General features: G+C 45.7%; 1 long non-coding RNA gene across 2 annotated transcripts in view; it reads right to left on the bottom strand.

The window, feature by feature from the left end:
- Positions 1–17,028, bottom strand: part of LOC127492307 (uncharacterized) — a 48,089-nt gene extending 31,061 nt beyond the window's left edge. The window contains exon 1 of one of the 2 annotated variants that reach the window (XR_011379198.2): positions 16,628–17,028. This is a non-coding gene — a long non-coding RNA (uncharacterized LOC127492307). The remainder of the gene's footprint in view (positions 1–16,627) is intronic. The other variant, XR_016214113.1, reaches the window with a different exon arrangement.
- Between the last annotated feature and the right edge of the window lie 298 nt (positions 17,029–17,326).

Genomic DNA, 17,326 nt, shown 5'->3' with positions numbered 1-17,326 from the left:
TGGTTTTTGGCTTCACCCTGACCCAGCTCTGGCTGTTGCAGGCATTTAGGGAGTGGACTGACTGATGGAAGAGATATGTCTCTCTCTCTCTCTCTCTCTCTCTTTCTCTCTCTCACTCCCTCCCTCTCTCTCTCTCTCTCTCAAATAAATAAATCCACAGAAAAGGGGGAAAGACAGGAGCTATATATATTGAAAGCTTAGAGTACCACGTTAAGCATACGACATGTACTGTACTCTTTGTTCTCGCACAGTTCTGTGAGAATCCAATTATGTCCTCTGTTTTACATAAGGTTGGATCAATAAGAAATAAAACAAAAAAGGTCCTTCCATTATTCTAGGCTGGACTAGTATTGGAAGCCAGTTCTAATAGACCAACTCACTACGTTATCCATTAAAAAGGTGAACTACAGATTGCTATGAAATCCATTTTTTCACTCGTAATCATACACAGTAAGAGAGTGAAAAGGAGATATATACATGTATTCAACAAAATACTGGTGAATTTGAATAATACATCTCTAAGACTATAACTGAGGTAGAATTAAATATACTCATGCACTATTCTCTCTGGGAGGGAAGGGTAAATGTCAAATGGTAGTTTTTAGCTAGACAGAGGATTTGTCGGTTTTCAATTGATCACACACTTCGTGAGAAATTTAGAGCAGTGTGACATTACAGCAGCTCTGATTGGGAATCTCTGCAGGAGAAAATGGAGGCAGGGAAAGAACCAGAGAGATGGCATTAAATGACTCAAAGGAGAGGAAGTGGTTTCTCTCCCACTCTTCCTAAGGAGACTCTTCCTAATGACAGTGGGCGGTACAAAAACAAGAAGGAAATGAGTCTATATGAAGACGGGAGTCTGAGACAGCAGGGGAGGCACGGGGAGTTTCAGTCCCCCATTATTTCTGCCCTCTCTCTGCCAGGGGGCATGACTTTATGTTCATGAATTTCTACTGTAGGAGGTGGAGCAGTGCAAATCAAAGCAGGAGCTAATGCAACCACACAGGCCTGCAAGGAAAGTGACTTGTGTGCCCAGGCTGTCAGCAACAGCCAGCAGCCTCTCAGCCTCTCATTGTGTGCCCCTCTGCTGCTTCCCCAGCTGCGCCAGTTCTTTTTTTTTTTTTTTTTTTTGACAGGCAACAGGCAGAGTGGACAGTGAGAGAGAGAGACAGAGAGAAAGGTCTTCCTTTGCCGTTGGTTCACCCTCCAATGGCCGCCACGGCCGGCGCACTGCGCTGATCCGATGGCAGGAGCCAGGAGCCAGGTACTTTTCCTGGTCTCCCATGGGGTGCAGGGCCCAAGCACCTGGGCCATCCTCCACTGCACTCCCTGGCCACAGCAGAGAGCTGGACTGGAAGAGGGGCAACCGGGACAGAATCCGGCGCCCCGACCGGGACTAGAACCCGGTGTGCCGGCGCCGCTAGGCGGAGGATTAGCCTAGTGAGCCGCAGCGCCGGCCATGCGCCAGTTCTTAGAAGCAAAGTGTGTGTGTGTGTGTGTGTGTGTGTGAACACACTAAGGGGCGATGTAAACTTCAGCTTTAGCTTCTTCTCAGAAAGCTCTGCTTTGACTATTAGGATAATTCTTAGAGGATGCAGAGGGAGAGATTTATTGGCCGGGACAACCCAAGTGGAAGAAAAAACAAAAGTTAAAAACTCTTTGATTATAATAATATAAGTTGATATTTTTATGATCCTCCATTGTAAATAACTTGTGCTAGGCCCTGCAGAATTGAATTACAAAGAATTTTAGGCTTAACAGATTTCATGGAGAAGTCGCCCCTGTTTTCAACTATATCTGTGCATTAAGACGTGTGCTTTCAGTGCCTGTTCTGTTCCTGGCACTAGTACTAAGGGGGTTATAAAGAAGAATAAGACAAAGAACACGTAATTCAGTGAGTGGTATTCAGGCAAATAATGTTACAATATAGTAGAATAAGAGTACATGAGTGATATAAACTGAAGATTACCACAATACCCAAACCTGTGCATCACCAGAAGCAAAAAGAAAAGAGAAACACCACTATCCAATTCCATGTAAAATTCCAGGTGAGCCAGTGGAAGCTGGAGATTAGTTCTCGCCACTACTTGTGATGTGGGGACCAACATATACGACAGAAAATAGATTTCCAATGCTCTACCAGAACAATCACTTAATGTTGCGGAAGATAAGTACTTAGAATACCACAGGTTCAGAGCATAGGTCTCTCATTGTGAAAAGTACAAGTATTAAAGCTGATGAATGAATGAGTGGATGTCGCTCCCCGTCTTCGTGGGGGAACGACACAGGACCCTGCGCTGTTCTTTTGTCTGCTCGGCCCTCCCCGGGTTTGCTGCTGGTTCTTCCCGGGTTGGCTACTATCCCTTCCACCTCCGTGGAAGGGCAGTTCCCCCTGGCCACATTCCCCACTTCCGCAGGGGAGCGGCACACCGCCGGCCAGCTCTCTCGGGGGCTGCACAGGTGTTCCCCTTAGATGTTCCTCGTGCATGCCGTCTCTCTCCTCCTTTATAGTCCTCCTCCGCCAATCCTAACTCGGCTGCCCACACGCCGAGTACGCTGCTCTCCTCCAATCAGGAGCAGGTCCTGCAGCTTGTCAAGTTGGTGAGAGGCAGCTGGGTAGAAGCTGTTGCCTCCTCTCCCAGCGCCATATTGTGGGAGAGCAGATGCATAGAATAAGTCTTAATTCCAGTAACTCAGTCCAGTCCGGGTTGCTCCCCACAAGTGGATAGTCATTTATTTTTACATTATTAAATTTGCATGAAGGGGCAGGCGTTTAGCACAGCAGTTAAGTCACTGCTTGGGATGCACATTCCACCCAGCTCCCCATGCTTCTGATCCCGCTTCCTGCTGATACACATCCTGGGAGGCAGCGAAGGACTACTCAAATACTTGGGTTCCTGACACCCACATGGGAGACTAGGATGGAGTTTCAGGCTCCTAACTCCTTCCCTGACAATCTGCTGCACCCCAGGCACATTATCAAGGCGCTGGATCTGAAGTGGAGAAGCCAGGAATTGAACTGGCACTCCAGTATGAGATGGGGGCATCCCAAGTGGTGGCTTAATCTGCTATGAAACAACACCAGCCCCTACATAAAAAGTTCGACCAACAATAATAGCAGAAATTTTAAAGATTTGCAATAATAGGACAAATAAAACAAGCTAAAGCTTCAAGGATTAAAGACACAATGACAGCCCAGAGCACCTCATTTCTTTGTTCCAAAGGTGCAGTAATTTAGATGACACTAAGCACCTTCACCTGGGTTAACGTGAGAGAAAGAGAACACTCCTGAGAACACAAATGAAAAGCTTAGCAACATCAAATCGTGCTGTATCATCTGAAAATTTGCCATTGAGGCTTCCACCAAGGAAAAAATTGTGAGTTCAATCCCTAAATGATGTGAACAGTTAGACAATCTATCCCAAGATATTGAGTCACACAGTTAATAATGAAGGTCTGATTGTAAGCCCAAAACTGGGGAAACACCAACTCCTGATTCCAACCTTTATTCACCTGAGCCTTGACCCTTCCACTCATGAGCTATCATTTCAAAACCCACTTAGCCAACAATAACTACATCAGCAAGCAGAAACTCCAACAATGTTCTCCATATCGACCCAAAGATTGTGCGTACAAAAAATCTAAGTCTTAGTTCCCAGAAGCCCAAATCCTAGCTCTGCTGTTTTACCCTCAATGAGCCCTTGGGAAATTAACTAAGCCCACTCACTTTAGCATAAGTGTCTTCACTTGTGAAACAGCAACAATAAACTGGTAACACAGGGATACTTCAAAAAGCTCATGGAGAAATGGAATTAAAAGTAAGTTTATTTTTGGAGCAAAAGGTTTTTAACCCCAAGCATAGTGTTTTTTTCTTTAAAAAGATTTATTTATTTATTTATGTATTTATTTATTTGAAACTCAGAATTGCAGAGAGTGAGGGAGAGACAGGGAGGGAGAAATCTTCCATCTGCTGGTTCACACCCCAGAAGGGTGCAAAGGCCAGGGCTGGACCAAGCCAAAGCCAGGAGCTAGGAGCCAGGAGTTTCTTCTGGGTTTTCCACGTGGATGCAGGGGCCCAAACACTCGGGCCAGCTTCTGCTGCTTTTCCAGGCCATTAGCAGGGAGCTGGATCAGAAGTAGAGCAGCTGGGCCAGCACCGTGGCTCACTTGGTTAATCCTCCGCCTTGAGGTGCCGGCATCCCATATGTGCGCCGGGTTCTAGTCCCGGTTGCTTCTCTTCCAGTCCAGCTCTACTGTGGCCCGGGAAGGCAGTGGAGGATGGCCCAAATGCTTGGGCCCTGCACCTGCATGGAGACCAGGAGAAAGCACCTGGCTCCTGGCTTCAGATCGGCGCAGTGCACCGGCCGTAGCAGCCATTTGGGGGCTGAACCAACGGAAAAGGAAGACCTTTCTTTCTGTCTCTCTCTCTCTCTAACTCTACCTGTCAAAAAAAAAAAAAAATCCAGCTTCCTGCTTATGGTTCAAGTCCTGGCTTCCCCACTTTTGATCCAGCTCTTTGCTATGGCCTGGGAAAACCGTAGAAGCTGGCCCAAGTTCTTGGGCCCTTGCACCTGCGCGGGAGACCCAGAGGAAGCTCTAGGTTCCTGTCTTCAGATTGGCCCAGCTGCTCCAGCCATTGCAACCATTTGGGTACTGAACCAGCAGATGGAAGATCTCTCTCTCTCTCTCTCTCTCTCTCTCTCTCTCCCTCTGCCTTTCAAATAAATAAACAAATCTAAGAAAAAAAAAACAGCTGAAGGTTGGTCTGATTGCATCCAAGCCCCACACAGCACCTGTCTGATGCAGATCTGACCTTCAAATCAAACAGGCCAAAGTCAAAATTAGTCTCAGACAGGGCTGGTGCCATCGTTCACTTGGTTAATCCTCCGCCTGTGGCGCCAGCATCCCCTATGGGCGCCAGATTCTGTCCCGGTTGCTCCTCTTCCAGTCCAGCTCTCTGCTGTGGCCCGGGAAGGCAGTGGAGGATGGCTCAAGTGCTTGGGCTCCTGCACCGCATGGGAGACCAGGAGGAAGCACCTGGCTCCTGGCTTCGGATCTGCACAGCTCTGGCCGTAGCAGCCATTTGTGGGTTGAACCAATGGAAGGAAGACCTTTCTCTCTGTCTCTCTCTCTCTCACTGTCTAACTCTGTCACGTAAAAAAAAAAAAAGTAGAGCATCCAAGACTCGAGCTGGCTGGCACCCATATGGGATGCTGGAGATGCAGGTGGCAGCTTAACCTGCCACAGCACCATCCCCAACATAGTTTTTTCAAAATACCTATCATTTTTTCAAAATACCACAAACATTTTGAATGCATGGATTTCAAAATTTTCTGAATGAAAATAAACTTATCTTCTCAACCCATTTCCAGGAACTTTTAGAAGTCCCTGCATACATTTCAGAAAGCAGTGCCTATGCTGTCCTAGTCTCCAGATCCGACCATCTTTTTCAACCCTCATCCATCTTCATCTCTCCGGACCTATTATCCCTTCCTGCTGCTTTAAAACATTAGCTCTCGGCCTTGCCCGCAAATTGTCATCACCTGGAGAGCTTTAAAAACTGCAGATTCTTGGGCCCCAGCCCCAGTGGTTCTGATGTAATTGGTATGGGCTGCAGCCTGGGAACTGGAATGTTTATGTCTCCCCAGAAGATTCTAATGGGGCCAAGGCTGGGCAGCCCTGCTTTAGAATCATTGCTTGCCATATTCCTGAGACACAGAGCTCCTCTGCATTTGTTCAAAGCTCTCCATCGCTCCTTGGTACTGTCACTAGCAGCTTTTCTATCACTCTGATGCTTCTGTCTACCACCTACAAACATGACTCTCGTATCTGTATCTGAGCCCTTGCCAGCTAACTCCAGCTCCCCAAATCGGCCTCTCGTAATTTCCACATTGGGATTAAAAGTCCATTCAGTTTCACAGTCATGACTCCAAACCAGATACGTGGATGAGCCTGGACTCCATTCTTCTTTCTGCTGCTTCTGCCCCATCCAGCCAAGGCCAGGCTGCTTCCTTTCCTCTCCTTTGATGTCATTCCAGCCTGGCTTTTTCAATTCCATATCCACTTACTTTGATTTGTTCCAAAGGACTAGAAGAGAGTCTGGCACTCCATCATTATTTGTTGAATAAATTGGTCAATTTCAACTATAGCCAGCAATGGAGATACCCACGAGTTACTCATAAATTGGGTAACTGCTATCGAAGTTAAGAGTCCCTTGGCAGGACACTATCAAGCCCTTTCTTGGCCTTCTGGTTATTTCATATCCAAATGGATTTAGAAAATGTGAAAGCCTTAAATTTATTTATTTGGGAGAACAAGAGACAGAGATAGACAGACACAGAGAGTCTTCCAATTTGCTGGTTCACTCCCCCAAATGCCAACAACAGCTATGGCCGTGGTAGGCTTTCTTTTTTCTTTTTTTTTTCTTTTTTTTTTTTTTTTTTTGACAGGCAGAGTGGACAGTGAGAGAGAGAGACAGAGAGAAAGGTATTCCTTTCTATTGGTTCATCCCACAAATGGCTGCTGCAGCCAGCGTGCTGCGCCGATCCGAAGCCAGGAAGCAGGTGCTTCCTCCTGGTCTCCCATGCAGGTGCAGGGCCCAAGCACTTGGGCCATCCTCCACTGCCCTCCTGGGCCACAGCAGAGAGCTGGACTGGAAGAGGAGCAACCGGGACAGAACCAGCGCCCCAACCGGGACTAGAACCCGGAGTACTGGCACCGCAGGTGGAGGATTAGCCTAGTGAGCGGTGGCGCCAGCTGTGGTAGGCTTTTGATACAGTGGTTAAGCTTCTGCTTGGAACCCTTGCATCCCATATCAGAATGTCTGGTTCTGCTTGTGACCCAGCTTCCTGCTAATGCACACTACGGGAGGCAGCAGGTGATGGCTCAAATAAGTGGGTCCTGACACCCACATGGGAGACCTGGATTGAATTCAGGCCTCTGCATTAGCCTGGCCTACCCCTGGCTATAGCAAGCATTTGGGGAGTGAACCAGCAAATAGAAGATCTGTGTGTGTGTGTATGTGTGTGTGTGTGTGTGTTGGTCTTTGCTTCTCCTTCTTTCTCTCCTCTGTCTTCCAAATAAAAATAATTTTTTAAAAAATATGGAAATCCCTCATCCACTCACTGTGCAGTCCTGACACAAACTGTACAAGGTTACAAGGGACGACGCTGACCGAGGGGCTGGGGAGAGCCCAGTGGGCCACACTGACTTCTTTAGGGCTTCTCAGCACCACGGATGCAGCAAGCAATCCTTCTTCCCTGAGATTAACCTGGCCCACAGCCACAGTAAACACCCAATCTCCCTTACAGGGAGGGAAGATTAAATATCTGATTAAAATTTTTGGCTGCTAATTTATTGAACTTGGATGGAGAGCCGCTTGGGAGTCACATGACTTGCCTTTTGTGTCTGCCATTGTTGTTCCCCACAACAGAAAGAGGTCACTGTGCAGTTGAGAAGCGAGGCCCTGCGTGGGCAGATGGGGGCCAGAAGGCTGAGGGGGTGCTCTCGGGCCATCTTGGAAAACTAGGGGCCAGTTCTTTCCCAGTTGGTTCAGGAAAGTTCACAGAGGACTTTGGCTGTTTCTGTTTCAATCAGTTAACTCTGTCCTTGCCACTGTGTACATTTGGTCCATTTCATCCACCCCCGCCTATTGTTCTGAGCCGCCCAGCAAAATGATGTCATGGGCAGTTTAAGAGGATGCACGAAGTCTTCAAAGCTGAATGATTTCAATATATTTTACTCCATGTACTCGCACGGCTGGCTGGCTGTGAAAACCACACCGCACAGAACTCTGGGAGGCAGCTACAGGATGAATTTCTCTCCCTTCCTCCTGCCCCATTCCATTCTGTCACCACCCACTCACCTGCCACTCCCACCCCTCATCTCCATCCTCAACTGGGCAGAAGCCAGACCAGTGGAGGAGGAGGAAGTTAATGGAAAGGGAAGCCAGAGGAGTGGAAGGTCACAGAGAGTTTCCCAGGAAAATCAGGGGTGTGAGATTTCCAGGAAAACCCAAGGTCACCTTCACTGTCCTCTGTGTGATAAATTCAGTAGTTTGGTAGAGCCGCCAGTCATGGCAATGCCCCCGGAGAGGAAAAAGGTGACAGAAACCACAAGTGACTTGCCTCAACTTGCAAACTGCAGCAAGAGTGCAACTGCACCATACTGCCACACAATGAGATGTGTGGAGCACAATTAAAATGAAGTTTCAAACAGGATAATAACAAGTGTGTGTGCAGGGTTTTTCCACTTATACAGTTTACACTCCTTTTCAGGGACTCTGTGTGTGTCAATCACAAAAACCTGGTGGGACAATTACTCCATTTTACCACCTGGGAAGGAAACATGAGGAAGAGAAATTTTTCACTTACCCAAGGTCACCAACTTGTCAAGGCCAGGACTCAAGTTCAAACCCAGTATACTTCCCAGCACTCCACTTTGAGCTCTGTTCGGGATCCTAGCTTCCATTCCTTGTCTTTGTTCTTTTTAGAAATAGTTGTACTATCAAGTCTGTAGTACAACTCCATCTCATGGGGCTTCCAGAAATTTCCTTTGCCTCCACATGGATGACATAGGGCTGAGCCTATTTCTGCTCAACCACCCATGGCTTTGCATGGGTATAAAATGAGTCATTTTATGCAGCTCCAGATTGGCCTTTGCCACATCAGTTTAAGGAGGTTGGGCATTGTCCAGTCATTTTTATATAATCTAGGAACACTGTCATTAGAGTGTTGAGGTAAGAAAATGGACCCAGAAGCAGACACATGATTTTCCAAGGTCATCTTCTACAAGCACATAGGCAGGAGTTCTTCATCTGGGTCCACAGGCAAAATAGGGGATCTGTTGAATCAGGAGGGGAGGGAATTACATCTTTACTTCCATTAACCTTTAATCAAAATTTATCTTTTCCTTCAATTATGAGTGTAGACAACATACCACACCAGTGTTACAGTATATCTGTGACCTTGTCACCAATAGAAACCACAAATTCCTCAAGTCCCACTTCAGTGGTAGCAGATATCTAGAATCATGACTACTTGGAATTATATACCGAGATTGTGAAATTATGGTATTGGAATTATTGGTATCATGGTGTTAGTTGTGCTGCTAGATCTTGTTATTTATTGCTTTACTGAAGAAGCACACATATTTTCATATCACACATTTCTTTCCTGACCACTTTGCTAATGCATGCCCCTACCTGCATAGGAGAAACTCAACTCCTTTCAAGATTCTTTTTTCCACTTGGCCCTACTTATTTCTTGAAGTCCCTGGGAACGTTTCAGACATTCCTGTGAATCAGTCTAGACTGAGTAATGACCGCTATCCCTCAGCCTGACACAGGGCTCCAGGTCTCTTTCCTGCTGCCTTTGCAGCCCCAGGTCACCACGGCCACAGCCACTGCACACTCCTGCTGATCTCTGCCTCCTCTGCTTGATGGCTGAAGCCCTGGGTGCTGGTCTTAATGCTCTGTGGCACTTGACTACTCGGCAGTTGGCTACAAAGGGCAAAGCTGCCCTCTCTTCTCTCAGGTCCCGTTGCTAGAGAGTGTCAGGGCAGGGCTCTGTGGCCTCAAAGGTGATGAAACTCGGATCATTAGCCACACCCTCTCTCACACACTCTCCTGACTCCAAGATGCATGCATGCAGGAGCAGGTTCAAAAACAAGCAAGCTGGCCATGCTCAAAACTGCATCTTCTGCAACTCCTGCTCGTTGCTGAGCCAGACGCCTCCTTCCTCAGGATGAATCCTTCTGAGGGGTCTGTAGATGCCTCTGCAATCCCTGCAGCCATCCTCTACACTCCCTATTTTGTTTTCCAGACAGGCCAGGGAATATCAAGACCCCTTTGAGGATCCAGATTGACCTCTTACTGGGAATTTCCTTGGTTCCTGGAAAAACCCCAGAACCTAACTGGAGAGTGGATGGGAAAAGATGATCTTAACTGCACACCTCACACCCTTCCCATCTCAGCCTGGCCTCTGCAGAGATCTTGAGTGTGTTTGGAAGAACCAGTCTGCATCTTCGGATGCTCTCAAGGAAACCAAGTTGCGTGAGGCAGTTAGAAGATCCCTGCTCTGGCTTTCTGGGCTTCCAGGAGGGCCTTGGCATTGTGGTGAGGTGAAAGGACTTTGAGATTAGCGTAAGCTGGGCTTCAGCAACACCTGTGACACCTACTAACTGTGAGGCTTAGAGCAGGATCTCTCTGAGGATAATTTCTTATGCAGAGATGGGGAAATAGTCATTTTAACCCTGAGGGTTTTCTTGAGGGACTAAGTAGAATATCTAAAACAAATCACCTGGTGCAATGCCTTGCCTGTGGTTGGCACTTGGTACACTGCAGTTCTTAGTTTTAACATTCTTTTTAAACTTATGCCAGGGTAGACCATTTTTTATGTAAGAAGCACTAAGGAAAAGATTTCTGCAATTGCATAAAAAGCTTATGAATTAGAAAAATATATCCAGTATTGTGGCGTAGCAGTGTAAAGCTACCTCCTGCGATGCCAGGATTCTGTGTGGGTGCTGTTGCTCCCCCATTCGCGGAGGAACGACACAGGACCCTGCGCTGTTCTTTTGTCTGCTCGGCCCTTCCTGGGTTTGCTGCTGGTTCTTCCCGGGTTGGCTGCCGATCCTTCCACCTCCATGGAAGGGCAACTCCCCCTGCCACTTTCCCCACTTCCGCAGGGGAGCGGCACACCGCCGGCTGGCTCTCTCAGGGGCTGCTCAGATGTTATCCGGATGTTCCTTTTAGATGTTCCTGGTGCATGTTGTCTCTCTCCTCCTTTATAGTCCTCTTCCACCAATCCCAACTCTGCTACCCACACGCCGAGTATGTTGCTCTCCTCCAATCAGGAGCAGGATCAGCTCCTGCAGGTTATTGGTCGAACTGGAGGCAGCTGTGTAAAAGTTGTTTACTCCTCTCCCAGCACCATATTGTGGGAGAGCAGATGCATAGAATAAGTCTTAATTCCAGTAACTTAGTCTAGTCCGAGTTGCTCCCCACAGGTGCCAGTTCGTGTTCCTGTCAGTTGTTCCACTTCCAATCCAGCTCCCTGTTAATGGCCTAGGAAATGCAATGGAAGATGGCCTACATGTTTGGGCCTCTTCACCTACACAGGAGACCTGGAGGAAGTTCCTGGTTCCTAGGTTTGGACTGGCCTAGCACTGGCTGTTGCAGTCCTTTGGGGAGTGAGTCAGTGGATGGAAGATCCCTCTCTGTCTCACCTCTCTCTGTAGCTCTGACTTTCAAAATAAATACACAAATCTTTAAAAAAGAAAGAAAGGAAGGAAGGAAGGAATGACGGATATATCCTTGCTACTCATTGAGTCCTAAGAAGGAAATCTAAGTGATATGAAATTGTTTACATTATGAAATAAGAGAAGATTTTATTGAATAGTCTGTAAAGAAAAAATCAAAACTATGCCTTCTGCAATTCAGAAAAGGAAAGAAGAGGGGTGGGTGTTTGGCGTAGTTGTTACAAGGTCACTTGGGTATCTGGGTTCAAGTACTGGATCCACTTCCAACTCCAGTTTCCTGCTAAAGCACACCTTGGGAGGCAGCAGGTGATAGCTCATGTATTAATATCCCAGCAACCTATGTTGGGGAATGGGATTGAATTCCAGGTTCTTGGACCAATCCTGGCTGTTGTGAACATTTCAGGAGTGAACCTGTAAATGAGGGATCTTTGTCTCTCTGTCTCTCGCTCTTTCTCTGTCCTTCAAATAAAAATGAATTTTAAAAAAGATTTTAAAAGAAGTGGGCAAGAGATCTCACATTATTCAATTATTCAAGTAACTATAACCAGTTATAACCCAAGCAATGGGTCCAGATATTTGCTGTCATCTCTATAGACCACATTATGACAAGGATGCTGGACCATCTATATTAGATCTGTAGATAACAACAAATGCCATTCTTTATTCTGCCACCTTCCTGTATGATTCAGGAATAAGTATATACTTTCCACACAAATCCAGCTCTATGCTTCAGGTCCCATGCCTCTCAAACTTTATCTTAGACATGAGTGACCTGGATGACTCCGAATGATGCGTGCAGGCTCCTCTTCCTGGGTTCTGCCCAAGGCCAGAAGAATTCCTGAACCTGTGCACCAGGAGAGAAGCAGTGCTGCGTGTTGTTTAGGTATGCAGACACCTGCTGTACACGGCATTGCTGCTGCCCTTTTACCAGCTTCCAAGGCAGCTTTCTCATGGTTTGCTTTGATTGTGAATTCCTGGAAATTCTGAGCAATGTTCTACTTAAAGCTAGCAAACCCTACCTCTAACAGAGAACTGGGATGAAAGGGTGGGCAGGAGGACTGATGAAAAGAAGGCAATTCTCCCTTCTGCTGCCCCATGTGATTTGATTCTGTGACCTTTAAAGTCTGAAAAAGAAAATCAGTTGATTCATAAACAACCAGGGACTAAAATACTTCTAGTTTCCTTTCATTGTATTTCTGGGAACAAACCAATTATGTTCAGAACTCTGGGTGATCGGAAGATTACAGTTTTAAAAAGTTGGTTCTGAAATCACAGTGAGTTTTCTGGGCTGTTCACTTTGGTGTGTGCAGGTTCAGTTTTTGTTACTCAATCACAAAGGAAAGGAAGATGTTCATCTCTAAAGAAGGAAGCCAGTCAGTGACCAAGGCTGCCCGTCAATCACCAAAGACAGACAAAAGGCCTGGCTTCCCACACTTCACCTCTGAGATATTTCCCGAACGCAAAAGGCAGAAGGCGAGCTGCAGACTCAGACCTGCTGTGGGCCTTAGTATTCAATCTCAGATGGCTGAAGTATGCCTTACGATTCAACGGAGGGGGGTTGTGATGTTGAGATAATAAACAAAACCTGTAAAATCCTTAAATAAATTGAGAAGGAGCCCAGAGTTGCTATCGTCATAATACCTTGCACTTGCACAGCATTCACGATGTCCAAAGCATCTTCAGAAACTGTATGTATTTAGATTGATTTCTCGCATAAGCCAAACAATTACTATTAATATTTACCCCAATATCTCATAACTTTGGAGATGAAAAGCTGCCATCACTGATGTTCCTTCTAGGGGGAAAAAGTAGGTATTCTGAAAACAAACAAGGAAAGACTTTAGATCGCCTTCCCACAAGAGAGAAATTGTCTCAATACATGTTGCAGGTTATCAAAGACACTCTATCAAACACATGAACAAATTACTGATGAGTAACTGTTCTTACATACTTTAAAAAAATTCCAATGTGTTATATAAACAAACTTGAAATATAAGCCATAAGATCTTTTAATATATACTTTCTCCCTCCTTTTTTTGTGTTCTGTTAAACTGAGGACCCAAATTATAGTCACCAGGTGTGATGACAGAAACAGCATATTCCCACATGCCTGTCATTTTATCTCATCTGCCAAGAAACTGAAAACCCAAGTCCATCCTCTGGAACAATGAGTGCTTGTCACTTAAATATCTCTAACGATTTCTTTGATTTAGGAAAAAAAGTTTTTGTCGCATTTTTAGTTGTTTTACACTGTAACGTGTATCAGCTGACAGTGTAAAATGTATGCAGCATAAATCTCAAATAAGTGATAATGGGGCTGGGGGGTTGACACAGCAGTTAAGTCACCACTTGAGATGCCCACATGCTATATTGGAGTGCCTGATTGGACTCCTGGCTTAAGATCCAGCTTCCTGGCTGGTGCCGTGGTTCACTTGGCTAATCCTCCGCCTGCGGTGCTGGCACCCTGGGTTCTAGTCCCGGTTGGGGTGCCGGATTCTGTCCTGGTTGCTCCTCTTCCAGTCCAGCTCTCTGCTGTGGCCCGGGAAGGCAGTGGAGGATGGCCCAAGTGCTTGGGCCCTCTACCTGCATGGAAGACCAGGAGGAAGAACCTGGCTCCTGGCTCCTGGCTTCGGATCGGTGCAGCACGCCGGCCTTAACGGCCATTTGTGGGGTGAACCAATGGAAAAGGAAAACCTTTCTCTCTGTCTTTCTCTCTCTGTCTAACCCTGCCTTTCCAAAAAAAAAAAAAAAAAATCCAGCTTCCTGCTAATGCATACCCTGGGAGAATGCCACCCACATGGGAGACCCAGATTGAATCCCAGCCTTCTGGCTTTGGCCTGGCCCAGTTTTGGTTGTTGGAAGCATTTAGGGAGTGAATCAGTGGCTAGAAGATCTCTTTGTCTCTCTCTGCCTTTCAAATTAAAAAATGAAAATAGACAAACACAAGAATTTTTTAAATGGTAACACAGGGCAATAAAACTGCCCAAGAATAGTATTATTTTTTAGACAAAAGTTTGGATTGACAAGCTAAATAAATAAAACAAAACAAATAAGAGTTTCTATCAGCTTACAACAATTTTGTGGTTTAATTTTTTCATCTGTAAGGAGTGGAGCAGGCTTCTCTGAGAAGCAATGGACCAGGAGCCCAGCCTTTCTGTGCTCATAAACCACCTGCAACTTTAAGTGAAACATTTAACCTCTGAATAGTGCCCATAAAACGGAGAATAAAACCACCTTATCCGGATCAATTTGTTTATAGTTATTTTATTTCTTAAGATCTATGGCCCTTTCATCAGAGTCTTTAACTCAAACAATCATTTGGATGAGCTCAAATTCAAACCACAAAAATGTGTCTAAAAACATTTTTAACAGTCAAAGCTCCACGTGGATTTTGCACTGATGCTAGAGAGAAACTGAAGCAAATCAGTCTTTCTGTCAGACTCTCAAACAGTTGCTAATCTCAGTAAGTAACCCCTGTGCTTGCTGTAGTGGGGCATGAGGAAAGAGAGCAGGCTGCTACCAGACTGACATAGAAAGAAGACTGGTCACTGCTCTCACACCAAGGTTAATTTCCATGGAAGGCTCTTTCACATTCCTCCTTTGTGTATTTCCTAGGTCAGCATAAGTAGAACCCACACACTTTATTTGGACCTTCTCAATGTCTTGGGCTGAAATGCTATGTCCTTACATGAGATTCTTACCCAATTTCTTAGCTCCTGGGGGCAGAACCTGTTTCTCACTCCTCCTTCTATTCTCCATGACACTCGGCTTGGTGTCTCACCTGACACAAGGGCATAGAAAAGATGGACCTGAACTGACCTGACTTTTTCATTATTCAGCTGATAATTTAGCTCTTGCTAAATATATCTTCTAACTGACAGCCAAAGCACTGAGAGGATTTTTGTTTACAACTTAAAATAAGAATACTTAAAGTAGTGATTCCTAGCCCTTCTATGTCATGTAAGGACGGATGAGAAATACCAAATGTCACTTAAAACAATGTAGGGGCAGGCATGGTGGTGCAGTGGGTTAAGCCACAACTTGGGAAGCCTGTATCCAATATCAGAGTGGTTGGGTTTGAGTTCTGCCTCCACTTCCCACCCAGTTTCGTGCTAATGTGCATCCTGGCATGCAGTTGATGATTCAGGTACATGGGTCCTGCTCCCCACAGGGGAGACCCAGATTGAGTTCCTTGCCCCTGGCTTTGACCTGGCTGAGTATTGGCAGTTGAAAGCATTTGGGAAGTGAACCAGTGGGTGAAAGATCTCTCTCTCTCTCTCTCTCTCTCTCTCCCTCCATCTCTTTAAAATAAACAATTATAAACAATAAGTGAACTTTAAAAAATACTGTAAATTATGCTCCATTTCTCTGTTGTTTCCATCTCGTTTGGAGTTCATCTGCAAGTACACATCAGCAAGAGAAAGGCCGGCACTGCAAAGCTTCAGCTTCATTTTGCAAACTCAGAGTTTGAATATTCAGGTCAATTGTTCATTCATATTTGTAGTGTGGATTATTTTTTTGAGAATCACTTTTTAATAGCTTCGTTGTATTCTTAGAGCTTTGACTTGGGGATTTTTGATACACAGCTGAAGTATAAGGTGAAGGAGAATGGGAAAAGATGGAATTATCCTTACAAATAAGAAAAGTGGTGCACATAGAAGATACGCAATCTGCTCGGGATCTGTGCAGGGTGTCTGTGGGGAGGCACAGAACTCAGGAAACTCGACACAGAGGGGGAAGGTCCCAGTAGCTAGTTTTTCCTGTGGCTTGTTACCTCATCAATAACCAAATGTCTGCCCATCTGCCATAGTATCTCCTTAAACTTTGACAAGAGATAATTATTTTGATGCCTCAGAGGAAAACTCCCTTGCTTTTCACAGGAACCACACTCAGTGAAATCAGTGAAATCCAGCGAGAAAGCCATGCGCTCTGGTTATGAAACACGAGAGCTCCCTCTACAGCAGTTCCCAGCAAAAGTGCCCTCCAGCTGCCCATCTGTTTCTGGGACCCACTGAAGTCAAGAAACCAAATAAAAACAAAAACAAACTGAAAGGAAGCTCCTTGGCTGCTTTCCCATGCTGGGATGGGAATGAGAAGGTGGCTACTCCATTTGCCAAGCAGAGAAGAGTGATGAAAGGTGAGTTATTGTGTAAGAGAATGTAGTACATGTAATAAGATTATTCCTTGTATTCTATATAATGTCTTTCAGTAATAGCAATGACCAGTTTAGCTCATTTCAAGTTATTCATAAGCATGAATTTTCTTTAAGGTGGGAAAGGAACAGCAGAAGGAATGTCATGGGGAGGAGAGAAAAATACTAGAGTTCAGCACCCAGCTGGCCTTCCCAGCACACCCCACAAGCACGTCCTACCGCATTCTTCTGGGCTGGCCAGATGAGGAGCGTCAAGGGCATCAAAGGAAGGAGAAATGAGGAGTTGCCTGAATTTGTGTTGATGGGTGCCTTGCACAGAGTGAGGATGAAATGTAAGACTCAAAGGCTAAGGCAGATGAGGAATTATATTCCTGAGGAAGCCGTGCAGCCTGGGAGCTGTGCAATGTCATTGGCAGGTAGCCCATTACCTTTAAGAAAATGTGAAGTATGTGCCGTGCAGACAAAGGCGACGCACTGTAAACACAGCTCGATAACTCTCTCGCCTGGGAGAGAGAGGGGTTTGTGTTTACCTTTCAGAGACGCTGGGTCACCCTGTCTCACGCTGGAAGAAGGAAATGTCTCTCACACCCTAAAATCTTGAGTGCATACCACATACCACAAAACTGGAGGGTGGCCGGGAATGGGCACACGGTCGCTAAAAGGTGACTAATTCAGCAGAAGCATTTGTGCGGTGATGTGGGTGATGTGTTCTGATGGCCTCCAGCAGTTAACTTCTGTCCTTTTTCCAGGAGTCAGAGTTCACTCCTCTATTAAGAGATAGATATACTATCAGAATCAGACTCTTTTTTTAAGTCTTCAAATCAAAATTGAAAGATGGTTGCAAACTTTCTATCTGACCCCAATGTGCTCCCCAACTAAATCTTGACAACCTCAAGTGCTAACTGTCTAAAGCTGTTA

This window comes from Oryctolagus cuniculus, chromosome 10, assembly GCF_051225735.1.
Source record: "Oryctolagus cuniculus isolate XC-2025 breed Fujian yellow rabbit chromosome 10, ASM5122573v1, whole genome shotgun sequence".
NCBI classification, from domain to species: Eukaryota; Metazoa; Chordata; class Mammalia; order Lagomorpha; family Leporidae; genus Oryctolagus; species Oryctolagus cuniculus.
Note: the sequence above shows the minus strand (reverse complement) of the source record. Positions and strands in the feature narration are given on the sequence as shown.